The sequence below is a fragment of the Ascaphus truei genome, chromosome 12, assembly GCF_040206685.1.
Source record: "Ascaphus truei isolate aAscTru1 chromosome 12, aAscTru1.hap1, whole genome shotgun sequence".
NCBI classification, from domain to species: domain Eukaryota; kingdom Metazoa; phylum Chordata; class Amphibia; order Anura; family Ascaphidae; genus Ascaphus; species Ascaphus truei.
The window spans coordinates 1309518-1327617 of NC_134494.1; the positions used below are offsets into that span (position 1 = coordinate 1309518).

Here is an 18100-nt window from a genome sequence, read left to right on the forward strand (position 1 = left end):
TCAGGCTGGTGGTTCCACGGGTGACACATGCGGGGATGACGATGTGTGGTACCACTTCTGTGGGGGCACCACCGACCCGTAGTCTGCGGGGATGACGATGTGTGGTCCCACTTCTATGGGGGCACCGCCGACCCGTAGGTGCGGGGATGATGATGTGTGGTCCCACTTCTGTGGGGGCACCGTGGACCCGTAGTGAGCACCCGTGAGTTACCCAGACCCCCGAGGGAACCACCCGAGGCCCCGCAGACACTTGTGGGTCTGACCCGGGGCTCCCAGACATCCGCGGGCCTACCGTGGGGACCCAATTGTGGCCCACGGTGACCCAAGGAAACCACCTGGGGGCCATGGTGCTGGCGGGATCCACCAGCAGGCCTCCAGAACCTGTGTAAAAATGGCTGCTGGTAAACTGTAGGTCTGTTCAGGTGCCCCGTCAGCCCACCGGGGACTCGCGTGGGGCTGCGTTATGAACCCTGTATGTAAAAGGATAAATCTTGTATTTATGGGGGGGCACAGGGGGTGGGTAATGTATTTAATAAATATAATGCTGTTTATTGTGGGTCACTGTACTGTTTTTATTGTGGGTACTGGGGGTGGGGGGGGGGGGTTCCCCAACGGTATATGGGTAGGCCTCCCTTGTGGGTACTGGGTGATTAGGCCTCACGGGGGGGGTTAGTGTGGGAGGGTATGTAGGCATCCCGAGTGGTGGGTGTGGGTGGGTTAACCCCTTAATGACTGAAGCGGTTAATAACCGCTATGGTGATTAAGGGGTTAGGGGACATTACTTTGTTTGTTTTTACACGGGATCCCCCTCCCCACATTTACATACAGTACACTGCACTCACAGAAAACACAGGCCAGACAAATTTAACTGACACAATATGGGGAGGGGGGCTTACACAGATTAGTCAAAGCAAGGAAGCTTCACACACAATAGGGGGAGGGTTTTTTACATAGATTACAGTGAAGGCAGGGAAGCTTCACACACAATAGGGGGAGGTTTTTTTTACATAGATTACAGTGAAGGCAGGGAAGCTTCACACACAATAGGGGGAGGGCTTTTTACATAGATTACAGTGAAGGTAGGGAAGATTAAAACACACAATAGGGGCTGGGGTTTTTACATAGATTACAGTGAAGGCAGGGAGGTTTAAAACACACATTAAAAATATGTATGTAATGTATTTATTGTTTATTATGCCTTAACCCTTCATTGCCCTAGTGGCTATACGCTATGGTAATGAAGCAGCATTTCTGTATTTTTAATAAAATTGTGCAGGAGCAGGGGGTCCCCTGAGCATTAATTTCTGGCTCAGGGAACCCCCTGCTCACTGTACAATATTATTATAATACAGAAATGCTGCTTCATTACCATAGCACATAGCCGCTAAGGTAAAGAACGATTCTTTATTGATGCGTGTGTTTTATTTATACTGTACATGTGCAGAGGGTCTCCGGAGCAGAAACGCTGTGGTTTTAGGTCCGGGGACCCCCTGCTCCCCGAGATACAGGCCTTTTTAGGGGTTTAGGGTTAGGGTTAGGGATATCGGCACCTCATAAAGGGGGCTGTATCTCAGGGAGCAGGGGGTCCCCCGACCTGAAACCAACGCGGTTCAGCTCCGGAGACCCCCTGCACATCTACACTATGAATAAAAATGTACAGTACTGTATGTTAGGGGTTATAGGGGACGGCTTTAAAGACAACAGCTCGCAAACTCCCCCATGCGTTTTTACACGGCATTGCAGTATTGCAGCCATTGGGAATAAAATGCTTAAATCACAGCCGCCAATATAACGCTATATACCCCGGGAGAAAACGACACAAAACCGCACATCGCCGGGATCTTCTAAAATTCGCGGAGCTAGCCAAGTAAGAATAAAGTTGGTCGCCAGTGTATGAGGTCATGGAAAGAGTGGGAGAAGTAAATTACAAGGTGAGACAGCCAGGTAGGCGGAAACCTCGAGCAAATTTACCATGTAAACCTAATTAAGCCCTGGAAAGATAGGGTCTTATTAACCCTATTACCCCCAGGTCCATCAGAGAATCGAGAAACTGACCCAGAGGTTAGCATAGCTGAAACCCTGCCCATTCATCGGAAACAAGAGGTCCAGGACCTACTGCTGTGGCAGCTTTTAATCTAACGTTTGCCTGGAGCTGGCCGGGAGCGCCACAGGTCTGCTCTCCGTTTAAAAATGGAGTTTCCCGCGCGGCGGCCGCTTCAATAGATAAGCGCTAATGGCGCTTACTATTGAAAGCGCCCGAGGCGCGGGAAAACCGTCCGCCCGTGCTATTTTTAAAATGCGGGGCCAGCCGCATTAGGTTTAGCCCGGCCGCCACTGTAGTGAGAAGAAATAAAGAAGTCTTCTCTACAAAGCCAGGTAGAACTAAGGTAATTGAACATGACCTAGTCTCTGAAGCAGGGGTCCGAGTTAACCTTAAACCGTACCGAATCCCAGAGGCCAAAAGAGTGGCTATAAGTTTAGAGGTTAAAAAAATGCTAAAACTGGGTGTAATTGAGGAATCCCAAAGTGGGTGGAACAGCCCTATAGTTTTAGTCCCAAAACCAGACGGTACAACAAGGTTTTGCAATGATTACTGTAAATTAAACGCTGTGTCAAAATTTGCTACTTATCCTTCACCCAGTCACTCACCCAGTCACTCACCAAGTCACTCACCCACCCAGTCACTCACTCACCCAGTCATTCACCCAGTCACTCACCCAGTCACTCAGCCACCCAGTCACTCAGCCACCCAGACAGGCAGTTACCTGTATTTTGTTGAAAATATAAAAATAAACAGGTTGCATTGTAATGTTTTTTTTCTGTATCACAATAAGAAAACAGTAAAGTAAAAGTTGTGTGCTAAAAAACATTTTTTCGCAGTAGGTGCGTAATTGGTTCGGGGGGAGGGGGGCCTGCTCCTTTCATTTGTCCTGGGCCCCATGATTTCTGTTGGCGGCCCTGCTGCGGAGAGCTAGACTAGACTCCCTACCATTTAGGTGTGCCTCTGCCTTAGAGCAGAAGGGGAGGGCCCAAGGTCTGCACCCACGATTGGGCAACACAGTATACAGCTCGGCACCCCAAACCAACCTTAGCAAACTTGACACCCTCTGCAATTCAATATGCCGTTTTATTCTCCAATGCAACTACACCACACATCACTGCGAAATGCTCAAAAACCTAGATTAGTCATCACTTGAATCTATGCGCAAAGTTCACCTTTCCTGTCTTGCCTTCAAATACTTTCTGGGCAAGCTACCGATCTATCTGAACAAGCTCCTCACCTCCACCACATGCAGCACTTATCTGAGATCAGACTCCAAAAGACTGTTCATGGTCCCAAGGCTCAACAAAGTATCCTGCAGCTCCTCCTTCTCTTACCGTGAACCCCAAAACTGGAACAACCTACCGGACACTCTCACATCCACCACCAGTTTAAGTTCTTTCAAAACTAAGGCTCACATTTTAATCTGGTCTGGTACATTGGTACCTACAGTAGAGGCAACTCTTATTCGAACAAAAACCAGTGGCAATTCCCCAAAAAAAACAGGAAACACCCAGGTACATTCTGAATACATGCCTTAAACTTTCCTTAAACTAGCCCCAGCATTTCTGCATTGATTAATGGCCTATCAGATTAACAGCGGGGGTCCCTGGCAGTTCCATTCAAACTGAATTGGAATGCCAGGGATCCCTGCTGTGTTAATCCTATGGGTCGTTAGTCAATGCAGAAATGACTTAAACGTGCCTCAAACTAGCCCAGAACATACCCAGCACATACCCAGAATGTAACCCGGCTAGTTTACGGCAAATGTTAGAATAAACGTTGCCTCTACTGTAAGCCTGTAATATATAGTATCTTTAACTGTGCATGCAATGTCTTGTATATAATGTATACCCTGTTCACTTATGTAACTGTATTTGTAAACATGTATTATTTGTCATCTTAACGCTATGTCCGGGACTGTCATGGAACAAGAATCACATCCCTGTTTCACCCCCCTGTTTCCTTTGCAGCTTCTGACTGTCAGTTCTTATTTCAGCTGCATGGAGTTTAAACACACACACTGTGCCTGTGCGATATGTAACAATGTTGCATTTCTTGACTCTGGGCAAGTAATCAGTGAGTTGCTACTGCAGCCTCTGAGATCCTTACCAGAATGGGCTAGTATGCCCTCCCCCCTGTTTTGTTCACAGATAGTCTGTCCCAAGACTATTCCTTTTACCCACATTGCTCCTCACTTCCTTTTCCACCCTGCAGACAGTGAGTACAGCACGCATCTCTGTTACTCTCCTATGGCAAGGCCATCTCTTTCTACCTGTTTCTAACTACAAATCACTACTACACACCTCCACAAGTGCCTGCATTTACAGCTGCTTTTCCAATAAAGTCAAGGAAATATTATAGGACTTGGAGTGATTTGGAAAGGGAGATGAGTTAATGCTATCTGGGGCAATTCACACATCACACGTGACCATGGCTTCAGAATAAGGACATACATGAAAAGAAGAGGTAACTCTCAATGTATTACTTCCTGGTAAAACATTTTATAAATAGAAAATAAATAAATACAATTCCTGACACTCAAGGAAGCTGTAGAGGAAGGGGTAAATCCAAGATAGGGCTAACACTGCCTGCATCTACCAGGACTTACGTGTTACGGAGGGCAGAGGAATAGCCAGAAACAACCATGGCTACACTCGGCCAATGGTGAATCCAATGGTCCCCACTTGGAACCAATTTAGTAGGACCATCCTTCAGCATAGGACCTGTAATATTACAAACACGTTGCATAACATATTAGACACTACCAACTCAGTACATTGTCATTGATAGTATGAATTCATACGCTCATTACAGCGATGAAAAAGAACATCTGACCCACTTCCAACGGGAAGAAGTCTATGGAATTACTGATATAATTTAGGATTGAGCTTTTTAAGCACCTGTCCATCGAAATTTGTGGCCCAAAAACAGTGTAACCTTTTGGGGCCATCTTAGTGATGAAGCTCAACCCTATCCTAACATATACTTCGACCCACAGACTACTCTTCCATGATCATACAGATCTACGACTCAACAATAATTTTTCGCAGGCTTGTTTTGGCCTCTAGATATTCAAGCACCGCTTGGCGTAGCCAGTCGAACCTATTGTCAACGACTCTGGCCCCAAATTTCTAAAAATATGGGCCCCATGGATAGCCCAAACCGACATCCCGGGGGTTGACGCCGCCACAATCTTGCACTAATAATAGCGAATGCGTTCTCCTTTGATGGGCTAATCCAGACGAAGACATAGAGACAGATAGAGTAGGGCTCTCCAGACGGTAAACAGGAAGCGGCAAGTGCACACATCAAGACACAGTGCTTCCATCCCAAAGATACAGCCTGCAGGGTCACCTCATCGTCCCCCCTCCCCTCACCCCCCTGTGCCTCACCCCAGTCCGGTATGACATGTCTGTCCCATTAGTGTGTCTTTACCTGTGGTTTGTCTAGTCTGTAGGTCGTCATGTGTCTAAGTTTTGTTTTTTCTGACAGAAATGGATATATAGTAATGTATGTTAATGGGAGGTGATGTTTTATATGCACTGTATTACCAAATAAAAAGGAAAGTTATAAAAAAAAAAATACTTTCTGAATACAGATGTCTTTGTACTGTAGCACAGTTAGGTGATATGCCGCTACAGTGCTAGAGCAAATATTTGTTTATAATACTATGGGCTTCATTAAAACTTTTTTGAATAGCTGTTAGATAAATTAACTTTAGAAGCTGCCAGCATGCTATACTAATCTCATGATACTTACAGTATGGCACTTTATATATTTTCTCTCTTTGTCTATTAGCTGTATTCTACTACTACACAAAAAAAGTTACCATTAGTTACCATCATGAAAGACTTGATATATACAGTAGAGTTGCAGTTATCCAACCTAAACAGGACTGAGACCATGTTGGATAACCGAAAATGTTGGATAATCAGGAAACATGAGGGGGGGAGTGAAACAAATCAAATATGAATGCAGTATAAGTATGTAGTATATTTAATGCAGTACAGTATACGTTTGTATAATACATATGTAACCCATATTCCCCCTCCCCCCCCGGTCGCAGATTGGACCCCTAGGGTGTACTGAGGCCTCGCTACATGGGTGTTGGTGGTGCATACCTGCTGGTAACAGGAGGGCCTGAGTCTCCCCCTCGAAGGGTAATACAGCATTCTCCTAGAACACCTCCTCTCTGATCCCAGGACAGAACTCAACTCACATTACTGTCACTGATTCCATTCCACCCGGATGGCGTATAACAAAAGGGCACACAGTTACTCCCAACATGGAGAACCAACTAATAATAATGTCGCGGGTCAGGCTTTCTTACTTCTGGACCATTATGATCCGTTATCTTAACATAGTACGGCTGTACTGACCTAGACTCCGGCCGATACACTACACTATGCATGTAGATGCTTCTCCCAATGCTCCAGGCCCGGATAACATCACATATTTTATCCTCATTGTGATAACCCGCCTTAACGAACCTAGTTCGTAAGTACTCCATTACTGCTTCTCGGAGCCAGCTATCCCTCTGCTCCTCAATTTCCTGCATTATCGGCTCAGGCACATAGGGAAACTCATAGCCATGAGACTGTCTATACCTAGCCACTATGGCCCTGTCTGCTCGGCTCAGCTTGGTAAGTTTACGGTTACCCGCCCTGCTTGGCAGTACCCAAAACTCAGGCTCCTCTGGGATAACATCATCATATAATATGGCAGCCCCCTTAGGAAGGATGTTCTTCTGCTTTATCTCCTGGTAGCGAAACTCCAACTCATCCGCCACCTCCTGGGGAGAAAAGGCACCTACAGTCCACCAATGGTCGACTACGTTATTCTTTATGAGCAGGAACCTCGTACGGTCCATACCATTGTGGTACCCGGTAAACAGGGGTGCCCACCACTTATCTTGATGCTCATACCCTGACCCTTCACTGGTACCTGCATCTGATTCCACTCGTGAGGACACACCTGATGTGGCCGCCTCAGTAGAGTGCGAGCCTCTGCGCCTACCTTTTGTATCGTCGGTGTAAATGGTGGGGTTCATCTTGTGTACCACCTTACACACAGGCCCTGCCTCCACAGTAGTATGGGACCCTCGGACCCTCCCTCTAGGCACAGGAGAAAATGGTACAGGGTTAGTGTAACTAGGGAGTAATCCCTGTTTAAGTAATGTGCCTTTAATCTAGCAGTGTGGTGGTTAACTGCTGGTAGTCAATTAATAAACACAACCTGCCTGATCTAGATTGCTTACAAAAGCCTGTCTGTTGAGACAGGAAGTGAGTCCTTAGCTCTGACTGAGAGATGAACTTTGGAGACAGAGCAGTGTTCTTGAGTCTCCCAGCAGAGACTGATCAAGAGAACACAGATCTCTGGAGCTGACCATGTCTTGAGCTCTGCCACAAGACACAGCAAAGCTGATTTCAAGACACAGGGAAAACTACTACACCTGAAGCTGAACCAGGAACTGAGAAGATTTTCCCTCCAAGAAACAGATAAGACTTTCATTATTAAGAGACTGCTTATATCTGCTTATTTCATGCTATATGTTTTGGGGCTGCGAGACATGCTTGACTTAGGGAGTTGTGAATTAATTGCATGGTATTTTTCACTAGAGATACTCCCAAGTGAATAGAAGCTTTGATCCCCCCCTCCCCCTGTGTTTGGATGATTTCCTGATGAAAAGGAAAAGGCACAATAAAGCCTTATTATAATTTCACCTTATAAAAGTCTCCAATTGTGTACCTCTGTGAACGTCCGTCTACAGTTAGGTACACGAATTACATTTGCATACGGTATCTCCCCATCAGACCCTTCATCACTCAGTTCCCAATCCCTCCAATCTTTAGAGTACTTGGGATTCTTACTTATCCCCGCTAGGTCCCGGTGTCATGACTTGTGATGGGGCAGGGGCAATGGCGCTAGGGGTAGGGACTGGGGCATCGGCAATGTCCGTGAATGTGTCTATCAATCGGGCAATGCCGCGACCAGTGGGCATCTTTCGACTTACCCTCTCCGGCGTGCTTCGTGCTCCTCGGTAAATGCCTTGGGCCTTTAGAGTGGCCATCGCAGCTGCCATGGCTTTTCTCCGTGGGGAGAACAACTCTCCTGGGCCTCTTTGCTAGTTGGACCAGGAAGTGACGTCATCACTGGTGCCTGCGGAATCTCCATCCGCTCCGTGGTCTCGCACCGGAAGTGCGTCGAGGACCGGAAGGGGCGGTGGTGGACCATCCGGGTCGCGGACGGGCAGGAAGGCCGCAAGCCTTTCTCTCTCGCCTTCTGCAGGTTCCGTCTTCGCCTGGCGGGAGTAAGGGGGTGGGGGTGTCTCCTTACCGCTCCGCTGCCGGCTGATGATCTTTGATTCCTCCGGAGCCGTCTCGGATCCCGTCTCCGCCGCACTGGGAGTTACAACGGCCGTGGGACTTCTATGCGCCTCAGGCCGCACCAGTGCTCGCCGTCGGGGGATGTCCGGACTCGTCTGCTCCCTCTCTCCGGTAAGTGGACCGCCATCTTTGTTACAGCTGGAGTGGTTCGCCGGTAGGCGCATCGCCACCGATGATACGCCATCTTCCTCTGAAGACGACTTGCTCGGCTCCTCCGCTAGGGAGTCACCTGGGTCTTTTGCCGCACTGCCAGTGGGTATTGGTACAAAACGGGCCCGCTCCGATACCTCCACTGCGGTCGCGCTCTTCTTTGCCGGAACATCTCTCGGCTCTGTAGTTGGCTGGGCCTTGGTTCCCACCTCACTGGTGATGCAGGGATCCAGGGCAGCCTCCACCGCCTCAACCATCTCCGTTAGGGTTCCCGGAGAGGCACCCCAAGGGGTCTTGATCATAGGCCATGGCTCGGTAGGCCAGAGGTAGAACGTGCCACATTGAGGGCATTATGCTGTCGTGCTTGGGGCCGGTCCGGGTGTCCTGCAGTGGACGCACAGGCACCGGAGATACTCACGGCCTTCAATCTCCACCCAAGTGATTTGAATTGGCGCTAAAGCTCTCAATAGAAGAAATGTAATGAAAAAATAACATATAAGTGTGTAACCCAGAAAACAATAATTCTCAACCTTCCAAGGAATATGCAAAGATTCCCTACAAAAGCAGTCTTGGTCCGGGGTGGGAAGGGAGCGATTGGACCAGGAAACACACCGAAAAAGATAAAAAATAAAATACAATAATAGTGCAGTATGTCAATACAATCAGGAGTATAAATGATATCTTGGCTCTGTAGAAATTCCTACTTACAACAAGTGGAATATAAATAAGCAGTGTTCTGACTCTGTCAGTGTAGATGAGGTTGCATTTCCAGTAGAGGGAAAGGATTCAGGATCAGGGAAACTTCAAACGGAGACCATGTGAGTATGGTATACTCGAATACAAACCGGGTAGAGTGTGCATGGAAAATATAAACGGACTAATCACATCTGACTCAACATGGCCAATAGAATAATTAATCAATTAACATGCAGGCTAGCCAAAAGAGGCACAAAAACTCTGCGGTCCAAATAAACACTTTAAAAAATACTTTATTTAAAAAACTTTAACTATCTGAGCTACTCTGCATCCTTGATCCTCTTTTGCTGTGCTGCAAAGTTTTGACTAGCCTGCGTGTTAATTGATTAATTATTCTATTGGCCATGTTGAGTCAGATGTGATTAGATTTTTATCACTCACACTATAAATAAGGACCCCCCATATGGGTAGTTAATTTTCTCCTGAGGAAGCTGTTCTCACAGCGAAACGCGTAGAGCCTGTCCAGTCTGCTGCAGCTGCCCACCAAGTGAAGACGCCTGAAGCTGCTGCCATTCCGTTGCTGTCCGTCCCCTTTGCCTCCAGCCGGATGTCGTCATCCGCTCACCGGAAGTGACGTCAGACACCATCCATCGGCGGCAAGCTTGAGGTTGAGGGAAGACACAAGTGACTTTACCATCCAGGACCAGCACTCTACTGCCTCACAATACCTTGATATGTACATGTAATATGTACTTATTGTAAGTACATTACCTACTTATTTTTGTGTGTGATAAAATTGCTCCTGCAATCTATACCATTAGTCCGTTTATATTTTCCATGCACACTCTACCCGGTTTGTATTCGAGTATACCATACTCACATGGCTCCGGTTGAAGTTTCCCTGATCCTGAATCCTTTCCCTCTACTGGAAATGCAACCTCATCTACACTGACAGAGTCAGAACACTGCTTATTTATATTCCACTTGTTGTAAGTAGGAATTTCTACAGAGCCAAGATATCATTTATACTCCTGATTGTATTGACATACTGCACTATTATTGTATTTTATTTTTTATCTTTTTCGGTGTGTTTCCTGATCCAATCGCTCCCTTCCCACCCTGGACCAAGACTTCAATCTCCATCACCAGGAAGCCTCCTGGAAACTGGAAGTTTGTCATGCTCAGTTCAGACATATTTCAATTCGTTAGCTCTTTGCTCTTCAATAGTCAGGCAAAAGTGAAGTTCCTCGCTCTCCCTTCCTGTCCCTCCCTTTTCCGGAGTGGACAATTCTGATTGGCTCTCACAGTGCCCCCTGCCTCTGGTGGAAAAAAGAGGAGGGGCACTCTCTCGCTCAGCGTGACGTGGCTTCTTCTGTCGGCCAGTCACAGCACAGGTGGTTGGGCTTTCGGCTTTCGTGCCGCTCTGCTCCTTTTGCAGGGGGTCTGGGTTTGGCGCCAAACCCCTGCACATCTCTCGCCACATTTCTCTCACAGTCTCTTTGCATGCCTCACGTTCGCAATCCTGGTTTGGCGGGAGTCGCCATTTTGGGACGGCTGATAGCTGCTGGGCCATGCATGACGCTGCTGTCGCCATTTTTAACTCCTTCTTGCCCCGCAGAGCACATGTATTGGCGGCCGCCATCTGTTGTGAGCCCTCCAAATGTATAACTTCACTATTCTCAGTGTCTAGTGCATAACTCGTTCCTAGACACTGACTGTTCTCACACTGTTCACTGAATGCTCTCTGCATACTCTCTGAATGCTTCACCCACTGATATTATGTATGGCATACCCCAGGCTAGGCAGAACTCTTTCTCTGTGCACCGCACTCGCTGACGGTTCCTGCAAGTACTCTGTGGTGTGTTTTATCTGGGTGCTGGCTAGTGTACCCGGGCATCTCCCTAAATACGGGCGTCTCCTACTTTTGGCCACTCATAGTGCGGGCCCTGGGCCATGGTCCCTTGACTAGTTAACAGGCTAACTCCCCCAGTTGCCTCACACTATCTGCCTCAAGGGATTAGGACAGCTATAGCCACACACCCCTTTTACAACACCCTTTTAGGGCACCCAAGGCGTACTGTGCGAGAGTCCACGCTCCCCTGACTACCCCTGATGTGCATTTGCGCCCTACTTTCTACAGCACTTGCATGGAAGGTGCACTTAGCGCTTCCAGCTCTGCTTCGCTGAAAGCCTGTCCTGTTTCTGGATCTCAGCAGCGTGCCCATATTCCCCCCCCTCCCCGGTCGCAGATCGGACCCCTAGGGTGTACTGAGGGCTGGCTACATGTGTGTTGGTGGTGCATACCTGTTGGTAACAGAAGGGCCTGAGTCTCCCCCTCCAAGGGTAACACAGCATTCTCCTGGAACACCTCCTCTCTGATCCCAGGACAGAACTCAACTCACACTACTGTCACTGACAGGGACAGCCAACTAACGTTAGACATCCCCACATATCATGATGTCAGCAGGCCCCTCCCCTGTGTCTCTTGCCATCCACACAGAGTCGGGGGGCCTATCTCCACCGATCAGGGCAGGACTTGAAGCGGGGGAAACCCATGATAACTACTGGCGACCTGCCCTTAGCAGGGCTTATATCAGTAGGAGGATAGACATATAGCCCAAATTCTTACCAGGGCTACACATACATACACATATTAGATTTATTAACACAGTACATAATTATTCAACAGTTATTCAGTTCAACAGTTAGTTTTGTGGCGTGCGCTTGCAGATGTTGGATAAAACAGAAGGTTGGATAATAAGGACTCTACTGTACTCATTACATGCTAGGTATTCCCTGGCCACAAACTAAGTGAAGGGAAACTAATTGGGGCCTGCAAGGGTAGTCTTGCCTTGCCCCCAGAGCACAGCTCTGTGGGCACAACCTGCTCTTTCCCTGTCATGGCTAGAACTCTCTCTCTCTCTCAACTGCCTCCTGCCTAACTGTCAGCATGAGTTCCTCTTATACAAATGTAGCAGCCTGATTGGCTGCTTGTGTTCCATCTCCTTGCAGTCCCCTCTCTCCTCACTCTATACTTCATGCGCGAACTCCCTGCTCTGACATCCGCAAGAAGGCCGCTGCTACCCAGCCACCACGACTTCCCGCTCCTGCGCTCTGCTGTGCGCATCTGCACCAGCTCGAGGGGTAAGGGGGGTTGCGGGAAAACAGGGAAGCCTGCGAGGGGGGTCGTGGGGAAGATCCCCTAGCCCTGGCTACACATGCAATGTATTAGGAGTGTTTTAATTTAATTTAATTCAAACAATTAGTTGGGATATCCTCAGTGTGTGGTGGGAACAATCCAATTTATCATTATGATTTATTGTAAAGTATTATTGTTTATAAATGTGTAACGGGTATTCCCCCCCCAATCGCAGATATAGTGTGGGGTGAAAGGAAACATACAATGTTACCAGGTGTGGTGCTTTACCTGTTGGCTCGCAGGAGGGCTGAGCTTCCACCACGGGGAACCTGGGGCAATTATACTAGGGGTAATCACTTACATCGGTGCAGCGCCTCCACCTGCGATGGCTCCCACCAGAGGGGGAGTGGTTCCTCGCAGGACAATCACAATAATCACATACACGGTGAGGTATAATAACTAATACCATTTACTAACATGCCATACAACATCTCACATCAATACCATAACAACAGGTGTCCCTCTTTAAAGGAGACACTAATCACGGCGTCTCTCAAGACTCTACCGCTATCTTGCGCCACGGCGGACGCCAACACTCTATGCGCCACAGCGGACGCCAACACTTTATACCACCCTTCCCACTGAAGGATCCCACCCTGTGTCCAGTAATCCCACTGTCTCACACTACCAAGTCATATACATGTACGTGTGTGACTGCGCAGTCACTATGTCTGATGATAGGCCTTGTCGGTGCACTTTATAACGGTACCTGCCCTGGCTCCAGCCACGGGTGCTGCTATACCACTGGGGTTGGATCCGCCTGGATATCCTCCTACGCGTGCGGTGAATTCCGGCGTGGATAATATCCCCGCAGCTCCGCACCGTCTGTACCTTGGCGAGGATTTGTCTGCTGCCAGCAGGCCGCAGTCACTGCTTGCTTGGCCTCCATGAAGATAGTCCAGCTCTCTTTAATGCGTGGGCTTGAGCCCAAGCCTCATGGCGGGAAACGCAGCGTCCGCTGTGTCCCTAACTAGCAAACAGCTAATGGGGCAGGGTCCCTAACCTAGGGCCTGTCCCTATAGCACCACAAGCTATCAGAGGGACTCAGGACCTATCTGGGGCCTAGGGGGGGTTGCTGGCCTAGTGCCGGGGGTCACTGACTCCTGCACCCTACCTCCTTCCCCTAGCTGCTCCGGTCACCAACTCCTCTCTTCCAAACCCCACGAATTGTATCTATTTGTTGCAAGCAGAGAGCTCCTGCAGCCCTATTGGCTCCCTGGCGTCATAGGGCCACTCCAGAGGCTCATGGGACTTGAAGTCCCCTTACAGAGCCCTCCTCTGATTGGTGGCATTTCGCGCGCTTGTACCGCGCATGCGCGATCTACATTAGGGCCTCCCGTCGCATCGGCAGTCTGCGCATGCGCGAAGAACTGTCATGGTGGCGCCCTGCACCGGGAAACGCCGGCGCACCTCGCAACCCGACCGCGGCCCTAGAAACCGGCCACACGTGTCTCCGGCAACCGGCCGCAGCATGGAGAGAGCGCGTCACGCGCGCACATGCCCACATACCTCCCCACGATCGGCCGCATGGTGAGTACCCAAAGGGGGGGCCCACAAACAGAAGGGGGACCTGGCTACATCCTCCTCCTGGTAAAATCCCCAACGTCCTCGCTTGGGACACAACTCACTACAACTATGTACAGAAGTTATATAATGAAAATGGTACAACATCATTATACAATAAACATGCCATAACCACATACGATCTTCATTAACTCTAGATCAGATTGCACATTTCATTGAACATCACAATGACAGACCACACTCTGCAATGAGCCGACTGCTGGGCCTCATAATGGGGTGCCCCAATTTGATCATAGGTTACCCGGGTTGGAGGGTACCTTACTCTCTGGCTCCGGCGAAGCTGTTCTTCGGCAACTCCCTCGGGGGAGTAATAACCACAGTCCTGAGGCTCAGCCTCGTCCCTTGAGGGGAAAATTGTCTCTTAACAGTCACTGTTAGGCACAAAGCACGGGCTCTGTGCATCCAAAGGCTGGCCTGTTGGTGCTACTTTAGTAGGCATTGGCCCACGGGGCCCTTTACCCGTAGCTCCTCCGGGAGATGCCCCATCCGCAGGGTAGTCCCTTTGAGAGGGTCCCTCCATAGGGTCTTCATGCCTTTCAGAGTGGGTCTCATTATCGACAGTCTCTTGACCCACCTCTGATAATTCGGGTTCACCGTTGAGCGGTGTGGCCAGTATCTCTGTCTCTTCATCTCCCACTTGTGGAATGGGGAGAAGATGATTACGGTGCCATACCTTTACCCGGCCTTCAGTTTCTTTGATGCGATAGACCGGGAGGCCAGGCATCTGAGACTCTATTTCATATACCCCGTCCCTCCATCGGTCAGCTAATTTGTGTTTTCCTGGGACTCCCAGATTTCTAAGTAACACAGCGTCCGCAGGACGAAGTTCCCGATACTTGACCTTATGATCGTATCGCCTTCTATTTCCAGCGTTCAACTTAGCTGTAGCCTTCTCAGCCTGTTGATAGGCCTGCTGTAAACTGTCTTTAAGTCTTTGCACATATTTGAAATGGGTAGCATTGTGTATCCCATCCGTCGAAACTCTAAGACGTACATCCACTGGTAGCCTCGCCTCTCGCCCAAACATGAGGAAGTAGGGGGAGAATCCCGTTGACTCGTGTCGGGTGCAATTGTACGCATGCACCAGGGCCTCCACGTGTCGACTCCATTCAGTTTTCTGAGCACTCTGTAGCGTTCCGAGCATATCCAGCAAGGTTCGATTAAATCGCACGGGCAGTGCATCTTCTTCAGGGTGATACGGGGTCGTGCGTGACTTGGTGATGTTCAGCATTTTGAGGAGTTCTCTGATCAAATTGCTCTCAAAGTCCCGCCCTTGGTCGGAGTGAAGGTGGTTGGGAAGACCGTAGTGCACGAAGTATTTCTCCCATAATATTTTCGCCACTGTGATGGCTTTCTGATCTTTTGTGGGGAAGGCCTGGGCATACCGGGTGTAATGGTCCGTGATGACCAACACGTTGCATATTCCCCGGCTATCAGGCTCAATGCACAGAAAGTCCATACACACAAGGTCCATGGGGCCAGAACTTTTCAGATGGCCCATGAGGGCTGCTCGGGTAGGCAGGGTCTTGCGCTGTATAAACCTGGTACAGTGGCGTTCAACGGCCTCCCGCATTTTGGGCCAGAAAAAGCGATCTCGAACCAACCCAAAGGTCTTTTCTATCCCAAGATGTCCATGATCATCATGTAGGGACCTCAACACTAGGTATTGTAAGTTCTTAGGGAGGACTAGTTGCCACTGGTTGTGATATTGCACCACCCGATAGAGTAAGCAATTGTCTATTTCTAATTTGTCCCATTCCCGCATGAGCAAAGCCACTAAGTCATCTGGAGCACGCTTCAGAAGGGCTGGGTTCTTCCTTACAACGGCTTGTCGGATGATACTGACAACAGGATCTCGTATTTGATAGTCTACCAAATCTTTCCACCATAACACCTTGTCATGCGTGATGTGCATCCCTTTTGGGTCGCAGTAGGTGGCTGGGACAGCCTGCGACTGGCATCCCAATGAGTCGGCCGCTCGTAATTCTGAGAAGGCCACTTGGTCGTTGACGATGGCGGCAGTTCTACACATAGCCCGCACTCCGGGTCCTGGAAGTTCTTCCCATTTCTCATCATCTGGAGTAGCTAGTAGTCCTGGCCTTCGGGAGAGGGCGTCCGCCCCGATATTCAATGGTACCAGCTTATACTTCAAGGAGAAGCTGTAGTTGCTGAGGGCGGCCTGCCATATGTGGCCTGCTGCATCTAATTTGGCCGACGTATTGATGTACGTGAGAGGATTATTATCCATCCTTACCTCAAACGTAACCCCATAAAGGTAATCATGGAGCTTCTCAGTGATCACCCACTTGAGAGCTGGGAACTCCAACTTGTGGACGGGGTATCGCTGCTCACTGGGCGTCAGACTGCGGCTGATGTAGGCGACATGCCGGAGGCCCTCAGGGTGCTTCTGGTGTAGGACGGCACCCAATCCATTGAGGCTGGCATCCACATGCAGAACGTATGGTTGTTCGGGGTCAGCATACGCAAGCACCGGCGCTTCAGTCAGACATTTCTTCAATTTCATGAAGGCCTGTTCACACTCAGACGTCCATTTATCACCAAATGGTTGGCTAGCCGATACAGCCTTTTTCCCGGTTTCTGCGGGGTATATCTTCAGCAGATTATTCAGGGGTTTAGCTCTACTGGAGTATCCTTCCACAAAGCGACGGTAGTACCCACAGAACCCCAGGAAGGATCGTAGTTCTGTGACATTTTCGGGACACGGCCAGTTCACGACTGCTTCTACCTTGGCTGGGTCAGTGGTGATCCCTTGAGCCGATACGATGTGCCCCACGTAGGTCACCGAGGTGTGACAAAACCGGCACTTGTCTAGGGACAACTTCAGCCCTTCCTTCCCAAGACGGTCTATTACTTTGAGCAACCTGTCTTCATGCTCCTCCAGAGTTCTCCCAAAGACAATGATGTCATCCAGGTATACCAGACACTCTCGAGGGCTCATGTCCCCGATAGTCTTCTCCATCAGTCTCTGGAAGGTAGCAGGGGCCCCGCATATACCTTGGGGCATACGTGTAAATTGGTAGAATCCCAAGGGGCAGACGAAAGCTGTTTTCTCCTGATCTTCCGCATTCATAGGCACCTGATAGTACCCGGATCGGAGGTCGAGCACGCTAAACCATTGACTTCCATTTAGCGCATTCAGGATCTCTTCAATGCGCGGAAGGTTGTACTGATCCGGTATTGTACGATTGTTCAGAGTTCGATAGTCAACACACAGTGGTACGGACCCGTTCTTTTTCCTCACCACCACTATGGGTGACGCGTAGGGCCCCGAGCCTCCGTCACAATCCCAGCGGTTGCCATGTCTTGGATGGCGTCCCTCACATCATCCACATCCCGCGGGGTGATGCGACGAGAGCGTTCCTGGAACGGGGTGGCATCACTCAGTCGAATGATATGTTGGGCGCTGCGACTGCACCCCACATCCATCTCACTCGTGGAGAACACATTCCGCCGTTTATTCAACTGAGTTGTCAACCGTGTTTTCCATTCAGGGGACAACGTCGACTCGCCGACGTTGAAGTCCAGGTCGGCTAACCGTCCAGCCACGGTCGCTGCCTTCACTTGGGGCGCGGTGTTCACAGGGCTGACTTGGTATATGCAACCCAAGTTCTGATCAGCGTCAAATTCCATCGGGAAAGGGGAGAGATTCTGCACATACATGTGGGTTCGTAGAGGTATTTTAGTAGTCCACTCTCTCACTTCGGGTAGTACCCTATAACCTCTCTGAACTTCGTCCTCGGGGGTACTTTCCAGAGAGAAGAACTGATCGTCCTCCTGCCTATCGGGGTAACAACACCAGACGGCCATTCTTTGTACTCCCCCTGGTAATATGGTCGTCAATCTGCGTTGACGATTGTAGAGGTCCCCATGACACTCCAGAACATATACCCGGTGGCACTCTTCTCGTAAGATGGGGTCTAGAAGCGAATTGGCCAACGGCAACTTGTTGGTCTCTTTCAAGTAGGCTCTGATTACAGCTTGTACTATATCAGCATTGGTTCCCAAGATTATTGGATACTT

General features: G+C 49.3%; 1 protein-coding gene across 5 annotated transcripts in view; it reads right to left on the reverse strand.

Moving 5' to 3' along the window:
* Positions 1-18100, reverse strand: part of LOC142464295 (uncharacterized) — a 181565-nt gene that overhangs the window by 127697 nt on the left and 35768 nt on the right. The gene's annotated exons all lie outside the window — the stretch shown is intronic.